At 37.9% G+C, this 25,866-nt stretch overlaps 1 long non-coding RNA gene across 1 annotated transcript in view; it reads right to left on the reverse strand.

Moving 5' to 3' along the window:
* Positions 1–649: 649 nt before the first annotated feature.
* LOC111750918 (uncharacterized) overlaps positions 650–25,866 on the reverse strand; it is a 463,388-nt gene continuing 438,171 nt past the window's right edge. Inside the window, exon 6 of the long non-coding RNA XR_010319348.1 lies at positions 650–689. This is a non-coding gene — a long non-coding RNA (uncharacterized LOC111750918). The remainder of the gene's footprint in view (positions 690–25,866) is intronic.

Raw genomic sequence — 25,866 nt, forward strand, 5'->3', positions numbered from 1 at the left:
TATATATTTATGACACGACAGAGTTGACAATAAGAACTGTTTAATAGATTCCCTAATTGATTGCAACTATTGAAATATTTAAGTGCCATAAGAAGTATCCACAAAATTAAAATGACTATAAAAATGTTTGCATTGTTTATACAGATTTATGTGTATTCCTTCAACCATGCAATTCTCAAAGTAATAGTGAGGTTATTCATCTATACAGTATTTTATTCATATTCATGTCTGCTGTGGAGATTCTTATTGCAATTTCAAGAATGTTACTTAAAAACAAATTCAGGGGACACTGTCTAAGGCAGTTCCCAAATAAAGACCAAGCTGCACTGAACGGTATGGTGAAAAATAAGTCTGCAGGAATTGACAGAATACTAATTGAGAGGACGTTTCAATAAACAGATGCAGCACTGCAGGTACTCACTCATCTATGTCAAGGAATTTAGAAGACAGTTTCCTGGCCAGCCAACTGGAAGAGATTCATATTTGTGCCCATTCCAAAGAAAGGTGACCCAACAGAATGCAGAAATTATCGAACAATATCATTAATATCACCTGCGAGCAAAATTTTGCCAAAAATAATTAAAAAATGGTTGCAGCAGTATATTGACAGGAAACTGCAGAAATTCAAGCCAGATTCAGAAGAGGACATGGAATGAGGGATATCATTGTTGATGTCAGGTGGATCTTGGCTGAGAGCACAGAACACCAGAAAGACGTTTCATTGACTATGCAAAGGCACTCAACGTTGAGGATCATAGCAAATTATGGATAACATGGCAAAAAAAGGGAATTCCAGAAAACTTAATTGTGGTCATGAGGAATCTGTACATAGACCAAGAGGTAGTCGTTTGAACACAGCAAGGGGATACTGCATGGTTTAAAATCAGGAAAGTGTGCATCAGAGTTGTATCCTTTCACCATACTTGTTCAATCTGAATGCTATGCAAATAATTTGAGAAGCTGGACTACGTGAAGAAGAACAAGGCATCAGGATTAGAGGAAGACTTATTACTAGCCTGTAACATGCAGATAACAAAACTTGCTTGCTAAAAGTGAAGAGGACTTGAAGCAGTTACTGATGAAGATCAAAGACTACAGCCTGGAGTATGGATTATACCTGACAACTAGACCGATAAACAGCATCATGATAAACAAAGAAAATACTGAAGTTGTCAAGGATTCATTTTACAAGGAATCAAACATCATATTGCATTGGGCAAATCTGCTGCAAAAGATCTCTTTAAAGTGTTGAAAAGCAAAGATGTCGTTTTGAGGACTAAAATGTGCCTGACCCAAGCCGTGGTGTTTTCAACATCTTATATGCATGTGAAAGCAGTACAATGAACAAAGAAGACCAAAGATAATTGATGCCTTTGAATTACGGTATTGGGAAGAATACTGAATACACCACGGACTACCAAAAGAATGAGCAAGTCTGTCTCGGAAGAAGTACAGCCAGGATGTTCCTTGGAAGCAAGGATGACGAGACTTAGTCTCACGTACTTTGGACATGTTATCAGGACAGGCCACTCCCTGGAGAAGGTCATCATGCTTGCTAAGGCAGAGGGTCGGCGAAAAAGAGGAACATCCTCAACGAGATGGATTGACACAGTGGCTACAACAATGGGCTCAAACATAACAATGATTGTGAGGATGGTGTAGGGACCAGGCAGTGTTTCATTCTGTTGTACTTTGGGTCACTGTGAGTTGGAACAGACTTGACAGTACCCAACAACAACACAGAATTTGAAATGTTACAAAATGTATCTGTTGCAGAAATTAAAAAAAAAAAAATTATCAAACATTTTTAAAATTAGGGGAAAAAAATCTATTCCATTTCAAAGCTCTTTTCTTAGTGCTGCATTTACCGGATTTTTCTGTCCATTGTACTGGACAGAAAAGTCTATAAAGACTTTCGTTATGTCTTCGTTATACTTTAAATTTCAAAAAGGGGCTATTACAGTTTTGTGATCTCTACACCTTTCTGCTGAGGTGGTCTTAATTATACTTTTTTGAATCTCTCACAGAATCATATTTATGACATTAAAGAACAGCTAAAAAATGATATATCATCTGGCCATCTATGTAAGCTGACTGAGCACTTCCCTTCTCCCAGCTATACAAATGATTCTAGAAACTCGTAGGGAATTCTCCATGACAAATTGTACTTTGGAGATCTTTTCAACTAGGAGAAAATTAATAAAATTTAAACAAACACATTATTAGTGAAAGCATATTATTGATTTTCTTTAAAAACATTTTTTTCCTATTTTAAAAACATATATAAAAATGTGATTTTCATACTGTTTTTAGGAAACTCTGGTGGCACAGTGGTTAAGAGCTACGGCTGCTAACCAAAACGTTAACAGTTTGAATCCACCAGCTGCTCCTTAGAAACCCTATGGGGCAATTCTACTATGTCCTATAGGGTCACTATGAGTCATAAACTCAACAGCAACAGGTTTGGGTTTTTTTTTTTAAAGGCTAGTTTTTAAGATACCATAGTAGAATGTATTTGATCCTATATTAGCCCAAAATAAGTTACAAGAAACATAGATTTATAGCCCTTATAATGGTAATCAGCTTCTGGTATTAAATCAGATTATAACAATCTGATACCACATTGTCACACGTAATCTAAGGAAAACGTTGTATTTCCTTAAAAATGTATAACTCATAGTTTTTGCATATGTACTCTATGGTATACTATACTACAAAATACACATCTTCTCATCTGAAACTAAATATTTGTTGATTTAGAAATGCCTACAGAGTTAAAGTAAAACCTTCTTTTGTATGCGTATTGAAAGAATAGTGTTTTTTGTTCAGTTTAAAACATCACACGAGGAAAAATGTGCTGTTTGTCAAAGTACAGAATATAAACTTGTAACTGCCCTAATAGTTTAGTCACTTCAGTTACTTTAAAAACATTTATTTCTGGAAAGTTTTGCTAAGGAGGAAAAGAAGAGGACAATAACCCCATATCATTATTTTTTTCTTGCTCATTCATGTCTCCAACTGAAGTGTTTCTAGAAAGACCCCAAATTGTAATAATTCAATATAAAAGAACCAAGACTATTTTGTGATAAACAAAATGTGTGCATTTCTGGATCTCTTAGTCTTTGAAAAACTCCATCAACTTTTTTCTCTAAATCTGTACAGTAAATACATGTAGAATTTAAGTATTATACTGACTAACTAGTTCTATAAGTGCTCACTCTTAAATTTCTCAATATTATAATCTGAAAACATTATCTAGAGGAACTGTCTGAGTTGATAAGTATATAGAGTATTATGGATTGAATTGTGTCCTCCCAAAAGATATGCTGAAGTCCTAATCCCTGTATCTGTGAATGTATCTGTTTGGGAAAAAGGTCCATGGAAGGTTAACGTAAGGTCATACTAGAATAGGGTGGGTCCTAATTATATATGACTTGTGCCATTTTAAAGGGGAAGAAATAAGTGGTAACTTACGTGAAGGGTAAGACAGTACACAAGACTGAGGAAGCCAGCACAACTTGTACACGGCAAGGTCGTGGCAGCTTCATAGACACGTCCAAATTCCTTGAGGGGCCGAATTACTAGGCTAAGGGCTGGAGACCATGGTCTCAGGAAACGTCTAGCTCAATTGGCATCACGTAGTTTATAAAGGCAATGTTCTACATCCTACTTTGGTGAGTAGCCTCTGTGTCTTAAAAGCTTGTGAGCAGCCATTTAAGATACTCCATGAAGAAAACAAAAGGCACAAGGTAAACATTAGTTCAAGGGACTAATGGACCATAACTACCACAGCCTCCACCAGACTGAGTCCAGTACAACCAGATGGTGCCTGGCTACCACCACTGACTGCTCTGACAGAGATCACAATAGAGGGTCCCGGAGAGAGCTAGAGAAAAATATAGAACAAAATTCTAACTCACAAAAAAGACCAGACTTGCTGGTCTGACAGAGACTTGAGAAACTCTGAGAGTATGGCCCAAGGACACCTTTTTAAGTACTGAAGTCATTCCTGAGAATCACTCTTTAGCCAAAGATTAGACAGGTCCATAAAACAAAATGAGTACCAGTCTAAGAGCAAGGACAAGAAGGATGAGGGGACTGGAAAGCTGGTAGTGGGGACCTCAAGATTGAGAAAGGGGGAGTGTTGATATGTTCTAGGGTTGGCAACCAATGTCACAAAACAATATTGTATTAATTATTTAATGAGAAAATAATGTCCTCTGTAAGCCTTCATCTAAAATACAGTAAAAAAAAAAAAAAGGAGAAGAAGATATGCAGAGGCAAGGAGACAGAATAAGGTCTACCATGTGCGAAGAATTGCTGGAAGCCACCAGAAGCCAGGAGACAGGCATGGAACAGTTCCTCTCTCAGAGTCTTCAGAAGGAATAAACATCAACACCCTGATTTAGACTTCTAGACTCCAAAACTAGGAGGAAATACATTTCTGCTCTTATAGCCCACCTAATGAGTGGTATTTTGTTACAGAAGCTCTAGGAAACTAAGACATAGAGGAAGAAAAGTGAATATTGAAAAACCTTTTCAGACTTGCCTTAGTTATTGGGATTGGGAACTGAGACACTGAGTTTATACTTGTTTTCCTAGTTTTTTCCACTCGGAAACTGAAAATGTAATTACAAAGTTGTTAGATTTGTGCAGGATAATATTTAATGAAATAAATGCAAGAAAGGGAAATACATATGTGTGTGTGTCTGTATATACTAATAGTAAGAAAGACTATTAGGAAAACCTGTACTTTATTTTAAAATTATTCTCTTGCTTTCTACATTTATGTGATGTTTCTCTTGAGGTTTGTTACATGATAATGGAAAATGACTTTGTAAACACAAACCTTTCTCTTGTATTTAGCCGTACCCCTTGGGCAGCACCCTGAAACTTGATAAACTTGAATTTTGTCAGAAGAAAAGTGAAGGTAATTTAATGGTCAAGACCTTGTCGTAGAAAGTAAGCTTCTTGGAGCTCTCTGAAATTGGGATTGGTGAGCTTTTCACTGGCAAAAGGCAGCTGAGGGATCAGATGGAAGAGACACTCTAGAAGGCAATGGCAAGGGAGAGTATAAAAGGATAAGTAATGTAAAAATATTTATTTTATTGTAGGCCACTTTCTATATTGATATTGTGTGCCATTGAGTTGATTACAACCATAGCAACCCTATAGGACAAAGTAGAACTGCCCCATAGGGTTTCTTTCCTAGGCTGTAATCTTTACAGGAACAGATGGCCAGGTCTGTTCTCCCTTAGAGCGGCTGGGAGGTTTGAACCACTCACTGAGCTTTTGGTTAGCAGCCTAGCACTTAACCGTTGCTCCGCCAGGGCTCCTCCACTTTCTATAGGTACAATTTTAAATCCTCATTCTGCTACTCCTACCTGTATGGCATTGAAGAGGTCAGTCATTTCTGGACCTTAGCTTATCCATTTGGAAAAGTTGGGGATTCGGAAGAAAGATTTATAAGGTCCCTCATGGTTCTAAAGTAATGCTGTATGTTCCTTTCTAGGTGAGCTGTTATTTTGGTATTTCCAGCAAACTCAAAATAAGCAATTTAAAATAAATTAATGGCTGCATGCTCTATTTTGTCACTATGCTGACTGTTGCTGACTAAAAACAAAATAAACAACAAAAAGAAGCCACACATAAAACCACCCTAATGTGCTCATGAAGAACTCACAGGTGAAAGAGGAAGAATATTAAAATTCTAGCAAGAAAGAAAGCAAATTTTAAAGCAAACCTTGATTTTCTGCGGTTATCGTCTCTGCCTTTCTCTCACTTGCATGGAATTGTATAGAAATTGCAGCTCTACCACTGAATTCCTTGTAAAGCTGGACAAGCTGAGCCCTGGTTCCCTCAATAGTTAGATGTTGGGTGCCATTGAGTCAATTTTCAACTCAGCGGCCCCATGTGACAGAGTAGAACAGAGCCACAGGGTTTTCTTGGCTGTAATCTTTACGGAAGTAGGTCACCAGGCCTTTCTCCCTTGGAGCCACTGGGTAGGTGCAAACTGCCAACCTTTAGGTTAGCAGCCAAGTTCTTAACTGCTGTGTCACCAGGGCTCCTTCAATTTTTAGATAGGAGTGCTTAATATAAACTTTGGCCAGCTTTAATGAAGTCAAGCAGACCTATAACATAGGCAAAGCCTCTAAAACTCTATCTGTACATTGTAGGTGTTAAAAAAAATTCTAGTTCCTGCCCTAACCATTAACTAGTTGCGGTGGAGTAAATTCCAGCTCGTGGTGACCCCATGTGTGTCAGAGTAAAACTGTGCTCCATAGAGTTTTCAATGGTTGATTTTTTGGAAGTAGATCATCAGACCTTTCTTCCAAAGCACCTCTGGGAGGATTTGAACCTCCGACCTTTTGGTTAGCAGCTGAGTGCATTAAGGGACTCCATTTCTGCCCTATTCAGTCTTATTATTTTAGACAAATTATGGTTAAATTATTAGAAGAGGATATTTAAGAGGCTAAAGATAACAATGCAGGACCATTGGGATAAAAACCAACTGCTGCAGAGTCGGTTGTGACTCATAGTGACCCTACAGGACACAGTAGAACTGCCCCACAGGGTTTCTAAGACTATAGATCTCTAAGGAAGCAGACTGGCACAATTTTTTCCCTTAAAGTGACTGGTGGGTTTGAACTGCCAACATTTAGGTTAGCAGCCAAGTGCTTAACCAGCAGGACTCCCTCACTGGAACAATGATATAGGATCCTTAACTTTGTCAGAATGAAATTGTTCTACACTTCTAGATTTTTGTTCCAATATCTTAGACCTTTCTGGAAGTGCATGCCACTGATCGCAAGAGATAGTATGTTCCAAAATTTCACAAAGGACGGGCCACACTTCTAGGGAAATGCATCAGAGCATTATGTAGACAAACAGTGATCCAGAGGGCATCACAATTTCTAAAGAATAGTGAGTTATATATATTTTTAAGGAGCTTGAACTTCTATTAACTAAAGAGACAGAATTTCTAGATGCAGAACTTTTGACCTTGAACTGTGCTGGAGAACTTTATTACTTCGACTGAATATGTAATGATTAATATTTATGTACATTTTTTCTTTCCATTGAAGATTAGGTTCTTAGAAAATTCCAGATAATGTTAACTTGTCTGGGTTAACATCTTTAAGTACCCTTAAAGAGGTGATATCCTATCGATAGAATATTAAGAGATTAGTAAATTAGATTAAAATAAAAAAATAAGATTTGAATTTCTAATTACACTATTTGGCTTACATTCATTTTGTCTGCAAATTGCAGTCTATGACAGTGTGAAGGATACAGGTGATTAGACAGAGGAAACGTAATTTACACACTTATAATCTTAGCTATAGCTTTTAAAAAACAAGGTCAGATTCTTGGTTCATTAAGCCCAATGTTTGTCTTTGACACTAAAAATAAGGGAATACATTTTGAGTTTTTATTCCTTCTAAGAAGTCACCCATGACAGTCTCAAAATACTAAGTATATGTAGTTCTCTCGACTATAGTAATTTCCCTTGTCTGTTTCAAACATATTATCCATCACTGTGTAGAGATTATCATATAATCTATTTTTTTTTTCAGTTTTAGAATAAGGTATGCCATCAATTTTCTCTCCTTCATGTAAGGTACGTCTTTTTTCCTTTTCCTTCTCCTAAGTTTTAAAGGTGTATCCTTATTTCTAGTACTTCAATTGTTGGGTTAAAATGGTTTTTCTTAAGGGTAGAATTCATTTATTTCTATTGCTTACAGCGTTATAAATTGTTTTAGCCAGAAAACCATACAGCACTGATATATTCAGAGAGCATGCTACAGCGAGTTCTACTTCTTTTTAAAAAAACTAACTTCTTTTTGCAGAGTAAAAATTAATGGCTTTGGAGTCCATTATTATATAACTATTATTCAGATTGCTTTCCTCTCAAATGCCCAATGTGTTATGCTTACCATCCAAAGAACTTTGCTATATCTTCCAATGGCTCAATTTTTTTTGAAATGTCAATTTGTGTGGTGGAGTCCCCAAATTGTCTTTCACAAACCACTATTTCACTCTTTCTTTTAGCTTTGGGACCCCTGAGTTTCAGCTGTGTAGATTCCCCAGTTCTTCTTACAGCTAGATGTAGCCTTGTGGCTAGCATTTGACCAAAAGGATACAAACAGTAGTGACGGTAAGAATTCTAGGTCATAATTTTATGAGAAATTGCTTGCTGTGCTTTTTCTCTCTTCTGCTTCTTATTGGCTGGATTGTAGAAGCGAGAATTGCAGTGCAACAAGAGAAAAGAAATCAGGATCCCTGAATGATGCTATGGAACAGGATTTTGCAATGCCTGCCCATCTCTGGGGGTCCCTGGTGGAGCAGTGATCAAGCTTTTGGCTGCTAACTAAAAGGTTGACAGTTCAAATCCAGAAGCTGCTCCTTGGAAATCCTATGGGACAGTTCTATTCTGTCCTACAGGGTTACTATGAGTCAGAACCAACTCAAGTGCAACAGGTGTGTTTTGTTTTGTTTTCAGCCCATCTCTGGATTTGTGAGGGACAGATAAGTGAACTGAATGGTTAAGTGATTGGATTTTGGGACATCTTTGTTAAAGTAGTTTGTTTAGCCTAAGGTACGTCTGACCCAAGCCACGGTATTTTCAATCACATCATATGCATGGGAAAGCTGGACAATGAATAAGGAAGACCAAAGAAGAGTTGACACCTTTGAATTGTGGTGTTGGCAAAGAACATTGAATATCCCATGGACTGCCAAAAGAACGAACAAATCTGTCTTGGAGGAAGTGCGGCCAGAATGCTCCTTCGAGGCAAGGATGGAGAGACTGCATCTTACACACTTTGGACATGTTTTCAGGAGGGATCAGTCCCTGGAGAAGAACATCATGCTTGGCAGAGTACAGGGTCCGTGGAAAAGAGGAAGACCCTCAACGAGGTGGATTGACACAGTGGCTGCAACAATGAGCTCACGCACAACACGATTGTAAGGATGGCGCGGGACCGGATGGTGTTTCATTGTGTTGTGCATGGGGTCGCTGTGAGTCAGAACCGACTTGACGGCACCGAACAACAACAAAAAATCGACCAATTAATACATTGTATAAAGCTGAAATTTTATTGCTAATTCATGTAGATGATTTATAAACTGCCTCAGGGACCCACACTCATGATAATTTTCCATCTTCAGATCAAATATTCAGTCTTCTAACTCTTTCTGTACTTGTTAAGTAAGACTCATTGAAAGAGCTGAGGGCACCACACAAATATATATTGTGGGACCACATAAAATTATTTTAGGAAGAAAGAAAGTTTTTAAACAAATAAATAAACTGAGCCACTTTGATGTACTAAGAAAATCTACACACCAAAACTTCTTGATGTTGCTGCGTCCCAAGAGGCTACAGAATCTAGTTTATGTAAGAACAATGAAAAAGTAATTAATTATTAAAAAAAAGTACAAATAAATGCAAAATGATGTAACATTTTTGCAAACATGAAGTCTGAAAAGGTGGTGTTGTTGTCAGCTGCTGGCCAGTCTGCCCCTGACTCATGGCAACCTTATGCGCAAAAATGGAACGAAATGCTGCCCAGTCCTGCACCATCCCCATGATCAGTTGCAGACAGGGCCATTGTGTACATAGCTTTTTCGCTGGCTGATTTTTGGAAGGAGATCAACAAGGCTTACTTCCTGAAAAGGTGTGTCATCGTTGGGTGCTGTTGAGTTGAGTAATGGGTTAATGTGAGTAACAGGGAAGGGATTTGAAATAATTTTAATTTTTGTATGAAAAGAATAAACATTTATATTTTTAACCTCATGTGTTTAGAGAGAAGAGATGGAAAACAAGAGTAAGCTGAGCATTGACAAGCAGGGTGTCTTGATTCCCCAAGCTTCCTTTCCCTCCACATTCAAACACCAAGTTCTGTCCATTTTGTGCCCTAAGATAATATTATATTCTACACCTCTCCCATTTGCACCCTAGGTGTGGTCATGAGAAAGCTCTTTGAATTGCAAAAAATACACTACATTTCATTCTCTCTCCAGATATTTCAGATGGAGTTCCTTCAGATTGTAGCATTATTTTCTTTTTTCTACTGGTTTTAACTAGCTAATCTGTCTTCATCATTCAGCATAAATTTCCTTTTCTGACTATTTTGGTTGTTTTTTCCTCTTTTCTGTGCCCCCAAATCCTGCTTATGTTTATCTAATATAAGGTGACAAATATAAGAGTATTGTCTCTGCTTATGTATTGTGTTAAAGTTGTGTAATGATTAATTACACTTCAAAAATGAGACAGTATGTTTTGATTTAAAATGTATCAAAATTAGATATTATTTTTGTATTTGTGAGCTCAATCTGGGAAGATAAATGCTTTGCTTATTAACTTAATTTGATTTCATTTCTTTCACAATCATAATAAGAATGACAATTTATTGGACTTTTCTTTCTTCTTCCTTCTGTCTTTCCTTCTAGACAGCATCTTTCTTGTTCAACATTCCTTCTCCAAATCCTGTAGCAATAACAGATGAATGAAGGAAAGAAAACATACACAAGATCCTAAGCAGAAATCTAAATCAAGGTAATGAGTGTGGAGAAAAAGGTGTTATGGATTGAATTGTGTCCTCCCAAAAGAAATGTGGAAGTCCTAACCCCTGTACCTGTAAATATGATTCTGTTTGAAGATAGGGATTTTCTTCTGTTATGTTAATGAGGTCATAGTAGAGTAGAATCCAGTGCCGTCGAGTCAATTCCAACTCAGGGTGGGTCCTAAATCTGATCAAATCTGAGTGGTGTCTTATAAAAAGAGCAGAATAGACACCAAGATGCACATGCAGAAAGAGACACCATGTGAAGGTGAGGACATAAAAATCTCCAAGCCCACAAACACCAAGGATTGTCAGCAACTACAAAAAGCTAAAAGAGAAAAGGAAGGAAATTTTCCTTGAGCCAATCCCCTGATTTGGACTTCTAGCTTCCAAAACTGTGAGAAAATGCATTTCTGTTCTTTAAAGCCACCCACTTGTGATATTTCAGTATGGCAGCACTAGGTAACTAAGACAGAAGGTAATGAAATACAGATATATATGTATATATATCCCATTGTCGTTGAGTCAATTCCAACTCATAGTGACCTTATAGGACAGAGTAGAACTGCCCCATAAGTTTCCAAAGGACTGCCAGGTGGATTTGAACTGCCGACCTTTTGATTAGCAGCTGTAGCACTTAACCACTACACCACCAGGGTTTATGTATATATATACATATAATGCGGAGGACTTAGCATATTATTGTGAGCAAGAAAAAGAGAGTGTCATAGATGACTCTAAGATTTCAAACATCTATGTCTGGGAAAACATATTGTAATTTATATAACCACACTATCCTACAATATAAAATTGGTCCAGTACGGAGTATGAAGAATTAGATCTGAAAGAGGCAGCGGCGTGTCTCTCTTGGAGGTACAAAAGAAGGATAAGGACGTTTGTAGGCATAGACTTAGGAGAAACAAAAATAACATTTTAAATTAATGAAAAAAAATCTTTAAAATGTTTAATTGTCCAGAGTATAAGGACAGCATCAGTCCTTGACAAAATTGCAAAGTTGCAACATATCTTTTTTTTTTTCTCTGTCTTGCAACCTTGTCATTTGCCTTCTCTTGGACAAGCTGGTCAGGACAGACTCCAACCTGGACAGGTCTACAGAGGCCATACTGTCCTTTATTCTCTCTCCCCCTTGCTATTGAAAGTCTCTGGCCTCTCTATCTCAACTTCTCAAGACTTGTCTCAACATTTCAAGATTAAAACAGTTCCAACCTGTATTAATATTGTACATAATAAAAGAGACTAGTGGGGGGTTTTATTTTCTCCTTCCATGGAAGTTTTGTTGTTGTTATTGTTGTTGCTATTGTTTTTATTATTAATCCAGAGGCATTTGTGTACTGAGATTCTACCTTTCTTGTTAATTCATTACGGGGACAAAATGATAGCAGTTTTAGAACTGACGAAATACACAGTCAAGGTAGAGGTATTGGGTAGTATTGCAGTATCTCAGCTCTCAAACTTCATTGATTATGTATCTCTCTAGTGAACAAAATGGTAAGATGTTCTGCCTGAATTAGAAAATTTAACCTACTGAACTCACTAAATCCATAAATTTGGCATTACATATTGTCTTATACTGGGTTCTCTAGAGAAACAAAGCCAGATATATAGAGAAATTTATATCAAGGAAACAGCTCGTGCGATTGTAGGGGTTGGAATGCCCCAACTCTTTGGATCAGGATAGAGGCCTTTCCCAATTCCCGGAGCCACAGAAGCTTGCAAACCCAAGATGAGTAGGTTGGAGAACAGGGCTCCCGCTCACAGGCTGCAAAGGTCAAGGAATCCCCAAGGTCAGCGGAAAAGACCACAAGGTTTCTCCTGATTCAGGTAGCTGCAGGGGCTGGCGAACCCAAGATGTGCAGGTTAGGGAGCAGGACTCTTGCTTGTAGGCTGTGAAGATCGAAGAATCCCAAGATGGACAGGTAAGCTGCCAGCTCAAGTCCCAAGAACCAGAGGTCAGGCAAGAGACAGCTGCTGGATCCAGAACAAGTCAACAACCTTTGCAAGGTGAGCAGGAAGGAAGTAGGCAGCAGAAGGCAGAGAGATGAAAGCTGAGGGGGTGCTGCTGGCATGACTACCCCATCTGTTATATATTGAATTGTGTACCACAAAAATGTGTGTCAACTTGTCTAGTCTGTTATTCCCAGTATTGTGTGATTGTCCACCATTTTGTCAGCACTAGATTAACAAAGACAGAACTTGGTACTGAGAGAGTCTGGGTGTTCCTCTAACAAGTGCCTAAAATGAGGAAGTGGTTTTGAAACTGTGAATGGATAGAAGAGCAGCAGCAACAGAAGGCCAGCAGCAGCAGAGAACCAGGAGTGGCAGAGAAGTGGCAGCGGAAGAGAACCAGGAGACCAGCACCAGATGTTGCAGGAGCTGACCCACAGAGTGAGAGAGCTGAGTGCCTGTGCACAGGAAACTTCCTGGCAGAGTGTGGTGCCTCCAAGCACTTATCAATGGAGCTACAGAGCTTTGGAACACTTTCCTCAGCAGGGCAGATGTGGGTGTGAGGCCCGAGATCTGAGAGGCCAAGAAATCAGGAAGCAGGAGCTAAAGAGACGAGAGACACAAGGAGCTGAGCTGCCTCAGTCTCAAAAGGTGTGGCTATGACCTCAGGGACTTCAAAGGGTGGAACCAGGCCTCTGGTGTTTCTAAGGGTGGAGTTGCCACTCAGATGGTAAGAGAACAGTGCGCCTAAAGCTGAGGGAGCAGAGTTGCTGTCGTAGTGAGCCTGGAAGGTGGAGCTGAAGCCCAGGGTCAAGGGGCCTCCACTCAGAATCTAGAGAGCGTGGCCAATACCTAGAGTCTAGAGGGTAGGGTCCTTGGGTAAATTCTCTCAGAGAACAGAGGATTATTTTCAAAGCCTTGAGAGCTGATGTAATGTGTTCTGCTGACTTGCTTGGTGACTGTTACACCTTCTTTCCCTCCGGTTTCTCGTATTTCTAATGGAAATGTCTAGCTTGTGCCTGTTCTCCCATTGTATTTTGCAAGCAGATAACTTGTTTTCTAGATTTCACAGGTAAAGAGGAATTTTTGGATTTTGGACTTGGAGTTAAGACATGTGCTATGATATAATGGGGTGAATATGTTTTGCATGTTGCAAGGATATGAAGTTTGGGGGTGAAAGGGCAGAATGTCACGGATTGAATTATGTCCCCCCAAAAACGTGTGTATCAATTTCGCTGGGCCATGATTTCCAGTATTGTATGGTTGTCCTCCATTGTGAAATTGTAATTTTACATTAAAGAGGATTAGGGTGGGATTGTAACACCCTTAGCCATGTCACATTCCTGATCCAAGGTAAAGGGAGTTTCCCTGAGAAGTGGCCTGCACTACCTTTTATCTTTCAAGCGATAAAAAGGGAAGGGAAGCAAGCAGAGAGTTGGGGCCCTCATACCACCAAGAAAGCAGTGCCAGGAGCAAAACACATCCTTTGGACCTAAGGTTGCTGTGCCGAGATGCTCCCAGACCAAGGAAAGACTGATGACAAGGACCTTCCTCCAGAGCTGATAGAAAGAAAACCTTTTCCTGGAGCTGATGCCCTGAATTTCGACTTTTAGCCTACTCTTTGGAAATAAATTTCTCTTTGTTAAAGCCGTCCACTTGTGGTAGTTCTGTTATAGCAGCACTAGATAACTAAGACACACATGTTTAATAAAAATATGAAATCCCATTTTCCAATATCTCTCAAAAGATATTCAGAAAAGCTTCATGGCAACTTCCTCAACAGTAAAATGGTGATAATAATACTCCACACTCCTTGCCTTTTAAAGTTATGTAATTCAGATTTTAAAAAGTGAGAGTGCTTTGTAAATTATCCAAAAAACCAAACCCGTCGAGTTGATTCCAACTCAAAGCAACTCTATAGAACAGAGTTGAACTGCCCCCACAGAGTTTTCAAGGAGCGACTGGTGGGTTTGAAATGCCAACCTTTTGGTTAGCAGCTGATGTGCTTAACCACTGCATCACCAGTACTTAAAAATATATAGTATCATTGTTTGTGATTATATACACCCAGAACGTAGACATGAAGACACTGGCATGATTTTTCTGGTATGATCTTAAATATGTTCTGCTTCACAGAGTCTCACTCTTTGTTCACCGAAGACTACTGAGGATACAACTCAATGGTACAGATCCCCAAATCTCATCCACATGACTAGCCATTTAATGAGGTATTTTCATTATCATTTAAAAAAAAAATTAGAAATGTAATGAAAATAAAACCAAAGACCAAATATTCCATGTGGTGCAGTTTACAGCTGCCATCTAGCTGATAAATCCCAAATACAGATGCTAATTGAATTTTTTAATGAATTATTAAAATAAAAGTAATGAATATTCAGACATGTGGCAATCAATAGTTCAGTAAACTGTTGTTGAGAGAATCTCTAAATCCTAAATGGGCAATAACCGAAAAACTTAAAAAGATGTCAAAACATTTCAAGATTCTTTTTCATCTCAGATCTAACTCTAAAAATAAGTTTGTATAGTGTGTGTGTGTGTGTGTGTGTGTGTGTGCACGTGTGTGTGTGAAGGAGGAAGCTTATCATCTTTGGAATGAGTCTCTAGTTAAAAAAATGCTACAAGTTAAATATAGTTTATTACACTAGATTCAGGTTTTGCATAATGCTATCATTTTGTAAACTTTCACAGCCAAAGATACATTTATCTCCTTATATGGTTTCTCTATATATTGTGATTAATATTGCAGAAATCAGCGTAGGTGTACATCAGGGCTGGGACTAGAGTGAGGGAAATGAAGCCAGGACTAAGACGAGGTATAAAATTTACAGGTGCACCAAAAATCTCAGTAATCAAGATAAATAATGATTGAATGCAATATTTTTAAAAATAAAAATTAAGGCAGAGCTGTGTCATGAACAAACTATCAAAATTTAAATATGAACAGGGTCAGTATTACTAATTTTTCCTTGTACCTCACACTCTAATATGATATAGCATGACACTGGTGTATGGATATTTTCTGGGTTTTAATGCTATATGTTTCTAAATTATCTCTTCTAAATTGATCCAAAGATCACTGATTTGACAGTGTACTCACCTGAGCAAATATTTTAATGTATTTTCAGTCTGTATTTTTATAAGCCTATTTTTTTTTTTATGAAGATTTGTAATAGTATTTTGGATATTATAATGAGTCTTGTATAGGAAATATGATCAATAAGAGAAGCTTTCCAATTAGGAAACTACATGTAATTTATCACTAGAAATAACAATCAAACAGATATACACCATTTCATGGAGCCCAACTTATATTTTTGGGGACTTAAAAAATTACATTGATGTTTCTTTTATGAGTAAATTTTAGATACATGCTTGATTCTACAAACATCACGATGAGAAGAGTATTCAATCACTCTAAAGTATAGGTGTAAAAATAATAGGGAATTTGGTATTACACACAAAAAATGTGGACGTAATACTCAAAGGTATGCATGCATTACTACTAAAACAGTCAATTTTCCTGTAGCTCTTTTCCCAGCTCTGCTTTGAAAAAGAACTACATGAATAGTTTACCTCTTGTATTGTTCCAAGAAATATCTTCATCAGAAAAACAAAACCTCCAAAAAATATTACTCAAAAATTTTATATCTATTGTTTCGTGTTTTCCAGGTCTTCAAGTTTATGAGGTTGTTTTCAGTCTTGTGCCAACAATTTGAAGAAATACAGGTTGACCGTAAACAGTGAGCAGGGTAAGGAATCTGGATTTGGACTCACAGAGATCTAGGTCGGAGAAGCACTTAAGAGTTGGATAAATAAGAAAGCCTTTTAAATTTTCCACAGTTTACAGCAGCTTCTACATTTAAAAATAGATAATAATATTTTGCAGTAAATACAAATCCTAATAAACCAACTCAGTTGTACCACAACTGTCACTTTTTTTTTAATTTCTTTAAATTCTCAGCCCTCTAGGCTATCAAACAATTTAACCTCATTCATACTTTTAGGTTCTCTCACCTTACAACACCCCTCCCCCGCCACACACACCCAGAGTAGATGAAGTTAAAAAAAAAAAAAAAAAAAACAGAGGAAGTTAGACTATCTTAAATAACAAAGTTGAACAAGCCTCTCTAATCTTAGACACATCTTGGTTGCCATTGGGATGCCCCTGTCTAAACATGCCAGCCCTCTGTACCCATATCAACGTTCCCGTGACTAAGGCCTGGACGTCTTTACTAATGCTGAGTCTTGTGTCTCTAATTCCATGGTTCTAGCTGTACCAAGTAGCCATCAGCATTTGAGGACATTCCACCACTCCAGGGTATTGCTAGAGTCTGAGTCAGAGTTTCTACTTTCTTCAGCACATTTTTGGTATTTCTGGAATTTCTTCTTGTTTATGGGAATCTTCACAGTTTTGGGTGGCCCTTAAATTCATTCCCTTCTCTCTCTTTCCTCCTGGGATCCCTGCATTGGAATCTCCTTTCAAGGAATATGGCCCTTGCCATTGAGTCAATTCTGACTCATAGCAATGCTATGGGACAAAGTAGGACTTGTTTCCAAGGCTATAAATCTTTATGGAAACAGGCTTGCACATCTTTCTTCCACAGAGCAGCTGGTGTGTTCAAACCACCAACATTTTGGTTAGCAGTTAAGCAGTTAACCACTGCACTACCAGGGCTCATTAAAATTGCAAAAAAATCTGCTGACTCCCATGAAGATTCAACTGTCCTACTTGCAAATACTTAAGACAAAGAATGATAAAGCGCTTTACTTTGGGGACGAAAAAAATATATGTAGAATCAACATAAATTATGCTGCTATATCTACTCAAGGGTTTTAAAATAAAGACTAGATTAGATTGATCCTAATATGCCCTTGATGCTTACCAGGTATAGTTATCTGGTCTGTGCTTCACTGGCTGTATGTAAATGAATAAACATGTTCTTTACATAAATTAAAGTGTTTTTTCTCCATATGCACAGAGCATTTAAGATGGAAATTCCAAAGACTGAAGATGTAATTTCTAAGTTTTTAAAAGATTATTGGTTCATTACCTGATCAGTGTGAAGTAACATGGGCAAGGTTTGTTCTTTTTAATGAAGAACGTGCTGAGCCCTTTTCACAATTTTAAAGAGCCCAGGTGGTGCAGTGGTTAAGTGCTCAGCTGTTAACCGAAGGTCAGTGATTTGAACCCACCAGCAGCTCCATGGGAGAAAGACATGGCAATAGGCTTCCATAAACATGACAGCTTGGCAACCCTATGGGGACAGTTCTACTCTGCCCTATAGGTCATTATGAGTTGGAATCAACTTGAAGGCAACAGGAAGTCTCTCATTATTTGTCCTACTAAGAAATTCAAGCTGGATTCAGAAGATGACATGGAATGAGGGATATCATTGCTGATGTCAGACGGATCATGGCTGATAGCAGAGAATACCAGAAAGATGTTTACCTTTGGTTTGTTGACTATGCAAAAGCATTAGACTGTGTAGATTATAACGAATTATGGATAACATTGAGAAGAATGGGAATTCCAAAACATTTAATTGTGCTCATGAGGATCCTGTACTTAGAACCAGAAGCAGTTGTTTGAAGAGAACAAGGGATACTGCATGGTTTAAAGTTAAGAAAGGTGTGTGTCATGGTTGTATGCTTTCCCCATACTTATTCAATGTGTATGCTGAGCACATAACCTGAGAAGCTGGACCCCATGAAGAAGAACAGGGTATTAGGACTGGAGGAAGCTGGCAATATGCAAAGGACACAACCTTGCTTGCTGAAAGTGAGAAGGACGTGAAGCACTTACTGACAAAGATTAAAGACTACAGCCTCCAGTACTGACTATACCTCAACATAAAAAGCAAAAATTCTCACAAGTGGACCAATAAGCAACATCATGATAAACAGAGAAAAGGTTGAATTGTCGAGGATTTCATTCTACTTGGATCCGCAATCAATGCTCATGGAAGCAGCAGTCAATAAATCAATACACATTGCATTGGGCATATCTGCTGTAAAAGACCTCTTTATAGTATCAAAAAGCAAAGACTTCACTTTAAGAACTAAGGTGCACCTGACCCAAGCCATGGTGTTTTTGATCACTTCATATGAATGCAAAAGCTGAACAGTGAATAAGGAAGATCAAAGAAGGATTGATATCTTTGAATTGTGATGTTGGCAAAGAATATTGAATATACCATGGACTTCTAGAAGAACAAAAAAATCTGTCTGGGAAGAAGTTCAGCCAGAATGCTCATTAAAAACAAGTATGGCAAGACTTTGTCTCACATACTTTGGACTTGTTATCAGGGACAATTCTCTGCAGAAGGACAGCGATGCCCTGAGCCTGTCAGTCGGCCTCCTCTGGAAACACCCTTGCTTCTTCTCAGCACTGGTGATGCAAAACTTAGTTAGGAGTTCAGATCGTTCCGTTAATTTGGATAGAGATGAACTGTGAATCTTTTTTAACTTTATATATTATGTGCCTAGGATATGATTAATGTTTATAATCAATAAACTATCACCTATTAAACTGTGATAAATTTTAAATGCTGGTTCTATTTATTGGATACTAGTTGCCTGAATCGACTCAATGGCAGTGGGTTTGGTTTCGGTTTATTAGTTGCCTACCTAGACCTTGTTTCATCTTAACAGAACCCTGACTTCTTTTTTTAATTTCTGCTTCTTTCATGCTAAACATAGGTGACCTCATCTTTAGTTTCAGGTTTAAATCTTTAATTGTTTAAATTTTTTTTTTTTTAGACTAAACTAATTATGGTAATCTCATTTTCCCTGCCAATAATTGGTTTAGAAATGGATATTAAACCCTACAGTCAGGGGAGGTTTTTTTTTTTTCTTTCTAAGATAGAGGCACACCAATTGATGTTATATTTCTTCTGCATTTTGTTGAATTTGGTTGTGATACCAGGGACTACTGCAGCTGTCTTGCTGCCAGCAGTTCCTCAGCCAGCACCTGGGGAAGGGCAGACACTAGGGAATACCAAGAAAGAGAAACCAGAGCTCTGAGGCCTGGAGCCCATCCTACCTCTTGATCTCCTATTACATAAAATAACATTCCATATTTCCCCTAACTACTATCTTAAGAATATGATGGTTACAATTTTTTTTTTTATTTCCTCATTGAGGTAAAGAGAAGCATCTTTTTTTCCTCCTGAAGATGTCAATTGAACCATCCCAACACCAAACCTTGTGGTCATCAAGTTGATTCAGACTCATAGCGTCCCTATAGGACAGGGCAGAACTGCCCCACAGGATCTCCAATGCAGTAATCTTTATGGAAACTGACTGTCATATATTTCTTTCAAGGAGCAGCTGGTGGATGTGTGAACTAACAACCTTTGAGATAGCAGCCGAGCACTTAACGCACTTAACCTCTGCGACATCAGGGCTCCTTTAATTGAACAGCACCAGGAATCAATTCAAGAAACCCTCTCTTTGCTGTAACTCTTGATGTTAATAACAGGGGGTAATATTTACTGAAGTTCAGATGACAGAAGATAAAAGTCTAGAGGACTATTCAGGGATTTCTCCAGTTACCTATTTTACTGACTAAATTGTGAACTCTGAAAAGAAACAATTTTATATTGCATCTGGTAAAATGTAAGGCATGTAGTCATTTCACAATAAACCCCTGTGCAGATGATATACAGGAAAACAAATAAATCAACAATTTTTCATTAGAATCTTAAATGGATTTTTAAGGAACATTAGTAATTTATATAAATTCAAAATTGCTTTGTTTATGGTTTATATCAAAACTTTACTTCACATGGCTTATAAAGAGATTGTAGGAATTTCAGGGTTATTTCTTGTTCTAGGTGGCTGTCCTAATATACTACATCTACCTTTTTCCCATTATGACTTGTCTGTAGAGCAAAATGGCAACAGACATGACCTACTTCATTTTTTTTTCCCCAATCAGATCCCATGACAAAGTAGCATAAGCAGCAAAGGGAACAATAGCATTGCCATAAACTCTGGTTAAATTTGTCAAAAAAAAAAAAAGCTTCAAATGTATCCTTTGGCATGATATAATACTAACCTTTAAATTGTCCTTTTTCTTTGCTTTGACATTACACAGCCCATCAAAAAATAAATGCAAGTGGGTGACATGTAATAGCTAGTGGGTGAATGGACAATAGCTGCATTGCCATTGATTGATCTATTTCTAGTTTTATAAGCAATAGCATTTATTCTTAGATGGCTGACCAGTCAGATAATCGCCACCAGTTTTTTAAAGTAGAATTATGAAGAGACTATAACTGAAATGGTCTGATTGTGAAATGTCTTGGTGGAGTTACACATATACCAACTATTTCTTATTACCTTGTCTCAAATCTCACTATAAAAATTCAACACATCTCAAATTTAAGTCTTAACTTGTGAGACTGGTTGGTAAGCAAAGCATGGCAAAATAAAATTATATATAAAATATTTCAGAATATAATTTATTTTATTTTAAATTGCTGTGTGATTAAAAAGTATTCACCCAATGCCAGTTCTTTTTTGGGCTACTTAAATGATCATAGAACGTTTCCTACATTACCTGTAAATTCTATCAATTGTTTATTTTTCTACACAGTGACAGGAGAATCAGTCACTTCCCAGTCCTATTTCACATTCTCCTTTATTCAGTTATCAAATAAGGAATATTTTTAAGGATCAGTCCTTAGTCCTCTCCCCTTTTAATGTATAATTTCTCAAATTTGGAGACATGAGGCTTCAACTTCTACCTATATGCAAATAACTACCAAAATTCCATATCTTCTGAACTCTAGATATGTATATTAATCTGCATACATGGAGGTTTCGCTGTTGTTGTTAGGTGCCATTGAGTCGGTTCCCACTCATAGCGACCCTATGCACAACAGAACAAAACACTGCCCAGTCCTGAGCCATCCTTACAATCGTTGCTATGCTTGAGCTCATCGTTGCAGCCGCTGTGTCAATCCACCTCATTGAGGGTCTTCCTCTTTTCCGCTGACCCTGTACTCTGCCAAGCATGATGTCCTTCTCCAGGGACTCATCCCTCCGGACAACATGTCCAAAGTATGTAAGACGCAGTCTCACCATCCTTGCCTCTAAGTAGCATTCTGGCTGTAATTCTTCTAAAACAGATTTGTTCGTTCTTTTGGCAGTCTATGGTATATTCAATATTCTTCACCAACACCACAATTCAAAGGCGTCAACTCTTCTTCAGTCTTCCTTATTCATAGTCCAGCTTTCACATGCATATGATGTGATCGAAAATATCATGGCTTGGGTCAGGTGCATCTTAGTCTTAAAGTGACATCTTTGCCTTTCAACCCTTTGAAGAGGTCCTTTCCAGCAGATTTGTCCAATGCAACGCGTCTTTTGATTTCTTGACTGCTGCTTCCATGGCTGTTGATTGTGGATCCAAGTAAAACGAAGTCCTTGACAACTTCAATCTTTTCTCCATTTATCATGATGTTGCTCATTGGTCCAGTTGTGAGGATTTTTATTTTCTTTATGTTGAGGTGCAATCCATACTGAAGGCTGTGGGAGATTTCATAAGCATTTCAAACTCTCAACATGTTGAAAACTTAATCCATATCATTGCTCTCTAAACCTAGGCCTCATTTCAGTAAATGACACTGAAGTCTATCCACTTTAAAAAATAAAATATTTAGCTATCATCATTGACCCTCCTCTCCCTCCTATGTCATACTTTTCCCGTTCCCATCCAATTTCAAATATTGAATTTTTTTAACATAGATTTACTGATATAGTTAACATACCGTACAATTCACCTACTTAAAGTGCACAATTCAATGTTTTTTAGTATATTTATAGGGTTGCACAACCAACACCACATTCTCATTTTGGAACATTTTTATCTTCCCAAAAGGAAACCCTGTATCTGTTAGTAGTCACTACCCATCCACTACACCTCCTCTTACAGGCCTGGCATCTACTCATGTTTTACAGACTCTATACATTTGCCTTGTCTGGACTTTTTGTATGAATTGAATCAGACCATATGTGGTCTTTTGTAATTGGCATATTTCACTTAGCATGATACTGTCAAATTGGATCCATGTTTTAGCATGTATTACTACTTCATTCATTTTTATTGCCAAACGTACTCTGTTATATGAATATACCTACTGCCATTGAGTTGATTCTCACTCTCAGCCATCCTATAGCACAGGGTAGGTCTGCCCTGTGGATTTTTCTTGGCTGAAATCTATATAGAAGCGGACTGCCACATCTTTCTTCTGTGGAGCAGCTGGTGGGTTCGAACCCCCAACCTTTCAGTTAGCAACTGGGAGCTTAACCACTGTGCCACTATAGTGCCTCTTTATGAATGTACCACATTTTATTTATCCATTCATCAGTTGACGGCTATTTGGATTGTTTTACATTTTGTCTATTATGAATAAGGCTTCTGTGAACATTTGTGTAAAAGTTTTTGTGTGGACCTATCTTTTTACTTCTCTTGGGCATATACCTAGAAGTAAAATTGATGGGTCATATGGTAACTCTATGTATAGGCCCAAAAGGAATTAAAAGATTAAAAAAAAAAAAAAAACCTGTTGCCACCGAGTCAATTCTGACTCATAGTGACCCTACAGGGCAGAATAGAACTGCGCCATAGGGCTTCCGAGAAGTGGCTAGTGGATTCAAAATGCTGACCTTTTGGTTAGCAGCCACTCTTAACCACTGTGCCACCAGGCCTCCATGAAAAGATAGGTCCACACAAAAACTTTTACAAAAATGTTGGCCATACACCTAGGAGTGAAATTGGTAGGTCATGTGGTAACTCTCCACCACTCCTCTGTCAGTTTGTCGAACTGTGGTGGCTTACATGTTGCTGTGATGTTGTAAGATATGTCAGCAGTATTTCAAATATCGGCAGGCTCAACCATGATGGACAGGTTTCAGCAAAGCTTCCAGATTAAGGCAGACTAAGAAGAAGGACCTGGCAGTCTATTTCTGAACGAATTGGCCAGTGAAAACCTTACGAATAGCAGTAGAAAATTGTCTGATATAGTGCTGGAAAACGAGACCCTCAGGTTGGAAGTCACTCAAAATATGACCGGGGAAGATCTGCCTCCACAAAGCAGAGTCTACCTTAATGATGTGGATGGAGTCAAACTTTCAAGACCTTCATTTGCTGATGTGGCATGACCCATATTGGAAGAAACAGCTGTAAACATCCACTGATAATAGGAACTCGGAATGTATGAAGTATGAATCTAGGAAAATTGGCAGGTGTCAAAAATGAAATGAAACAAAGATCAATATCCAGGGCATTAGTGAGCTGAAATGGACTGGTATTGTCCATTTTGAATCTAACAATCATATGGTCTACTATGCAGGGAATGACAAATTGAGAAGGAACAGCATCCCATTCATCTCCAAAAGAATATCTCAAGATCTGTCCTGTAGTACAATGTTGGTGATAGAATAATATGCATATGTTTAGAAGGAATACCAGTTAATACAACTATTATTCAAATTTACACATCAACCGCTAAGGCCAGAGATGGAAAAATTGAAGATTTTTACCAACTTCTACAGTCTGAAACTGATCAAACATGCAAACAAAATGCATTGATTATTACTAGTGATTGAAATACAAAAGTTGGAATCTAAGAAGGATCGATAGTTGTAAAACATGGCCTTGGCGATGGAAACTACACTGGAGATCACATGGTAGAATTTTGCAAGACCAATGACTTCTTCATTGCAAATAACCTTTTCCAACAACATAAATGACAACTATACAAGTGAAACTAGCCAGAAGGAATACACAGGAATCAAATCAATTACATATACGCAAAAAGACAATGGAGAAGCTCAATATCATCAGTCAGAACAAGGCTGGGGCAGACTTCAGAAAAGACCCATCAATTGTTTATCTGTAAGTTCATGTTGAAGCTGATGAAAACAAGTCCACGAAAGCCAAAGTACGACCGTGAGTATAGCCCACCTGAATATGGAGACTATCTCAAGAATAGATTTGATGCATTGAACACTAATGACCAAAGACCAGATGAGCTGTGGCATAACATAAAGACATCATACATGAAGAAAGCAAAAGGTCATTAAAAAGACAAAAATGAAAGATAAGAACAAAATGGATAAGAGACTCTGAAACTCCCTCTTGACCATAGAATAGCTAAAGCTAACAGAAGAAGTAATCATGTAAATGAACTGAACAGAAGATTTCAAAGGGCGGCTCTGGAAGACAAAGTAAAGTATTACAATGAAATGTGCAAAGATCTAGAGTTAGATAACCAAAAGGGAAGAACATGCTTGGCATTTCTCAAACTGAAAGAACTGAATCAAGAATTTAAGCTTCGGCTTGAAATATTGAAGGACTCCATGGGCAAAACATTGAACAACACAAGAAACATCAAAAAAAAAAGAAGATGGAAGGAATACACAAAGTCACTACCAAAAAGAATTGATCAACATTCAATCATTTTAGGAGGTAGCAAGAACTAATGGTACTGAATTAGAAGTTGCACTGAAGGCAACGGTGAAAAACAAGGCTCTGGGAATTGAGAATATGGAATGAGATATTTCAACAAACTGATGCAGTGCTGGAGGTGCTCACTCCTGTTTGTCAAGAAATTTGGAAGACAACTACCTGGCCAACTGATTGGACAAGATCCATATTTGTGCCCATTCCAAACAAAGGTGATCCAACAAAATGTGAAAATTTTTAAACAATATCATTAATATCATATGCAAGTAAAATTTTGCTGATGATTAGTCAAAAGCAGTTGCAGCAGTACATTGACAGGGAACTGCCAGAAACTCAAGCCAGATTCAGAAGAGGACGTGGAACCAGGTATATCATTACTGATGCCAAATGGATCTTGGCTGAAAGCAGAAAATACCAGAAAGTTTGTTTGTGTTTTATTGACTATGCAAAGGCATTCCACTGTGTGGATCATAACAATTATGGAAAACCTTGAGAAGAATGGAAATTTGAGAGCAAGTTTCAGAGTCTCCTCCGACATCCACCTTGGTCTTTTCTTTCTTTCCTGTCTTTTCAATGACCTCTTGCATTATTCATGTATGATGTCCTTGATATCATTCACAACTCATCTGGTCTTCAGTCACTAGGGCTCAATGCATCAAATCTGTTCTTCAGATGGTCTTTAAATCCAGGTGGGATATATTGAAGGTCATATGTTGGCTCTAGTGGACTTGCTCTGATTTTCTTCAGTTTCAGCTTGAACTTGCATATAAGCAATTGATGGTCTGTTCCACTGTTGGCCCCGGCCTTGTTCTAACTGATGATATTGAGCTTTTCCAT

The sequence above is a fragment of the Loxodonta africana genome, chromosome 25, assembly GCF_030014295.1.
Source record: "Loxodonta africana isolate mLoxAfr1 chromosome 25, mLoxAfr1.hap2, whole genome shotgun sequence".
Taxonomy (NCBI): domain Eukaryota; kingdom Metazoa; phylum Chordata; class Mammalia; order Proboscidea; family Elephantidae; genus Loxodonta; species Loxodonta africana.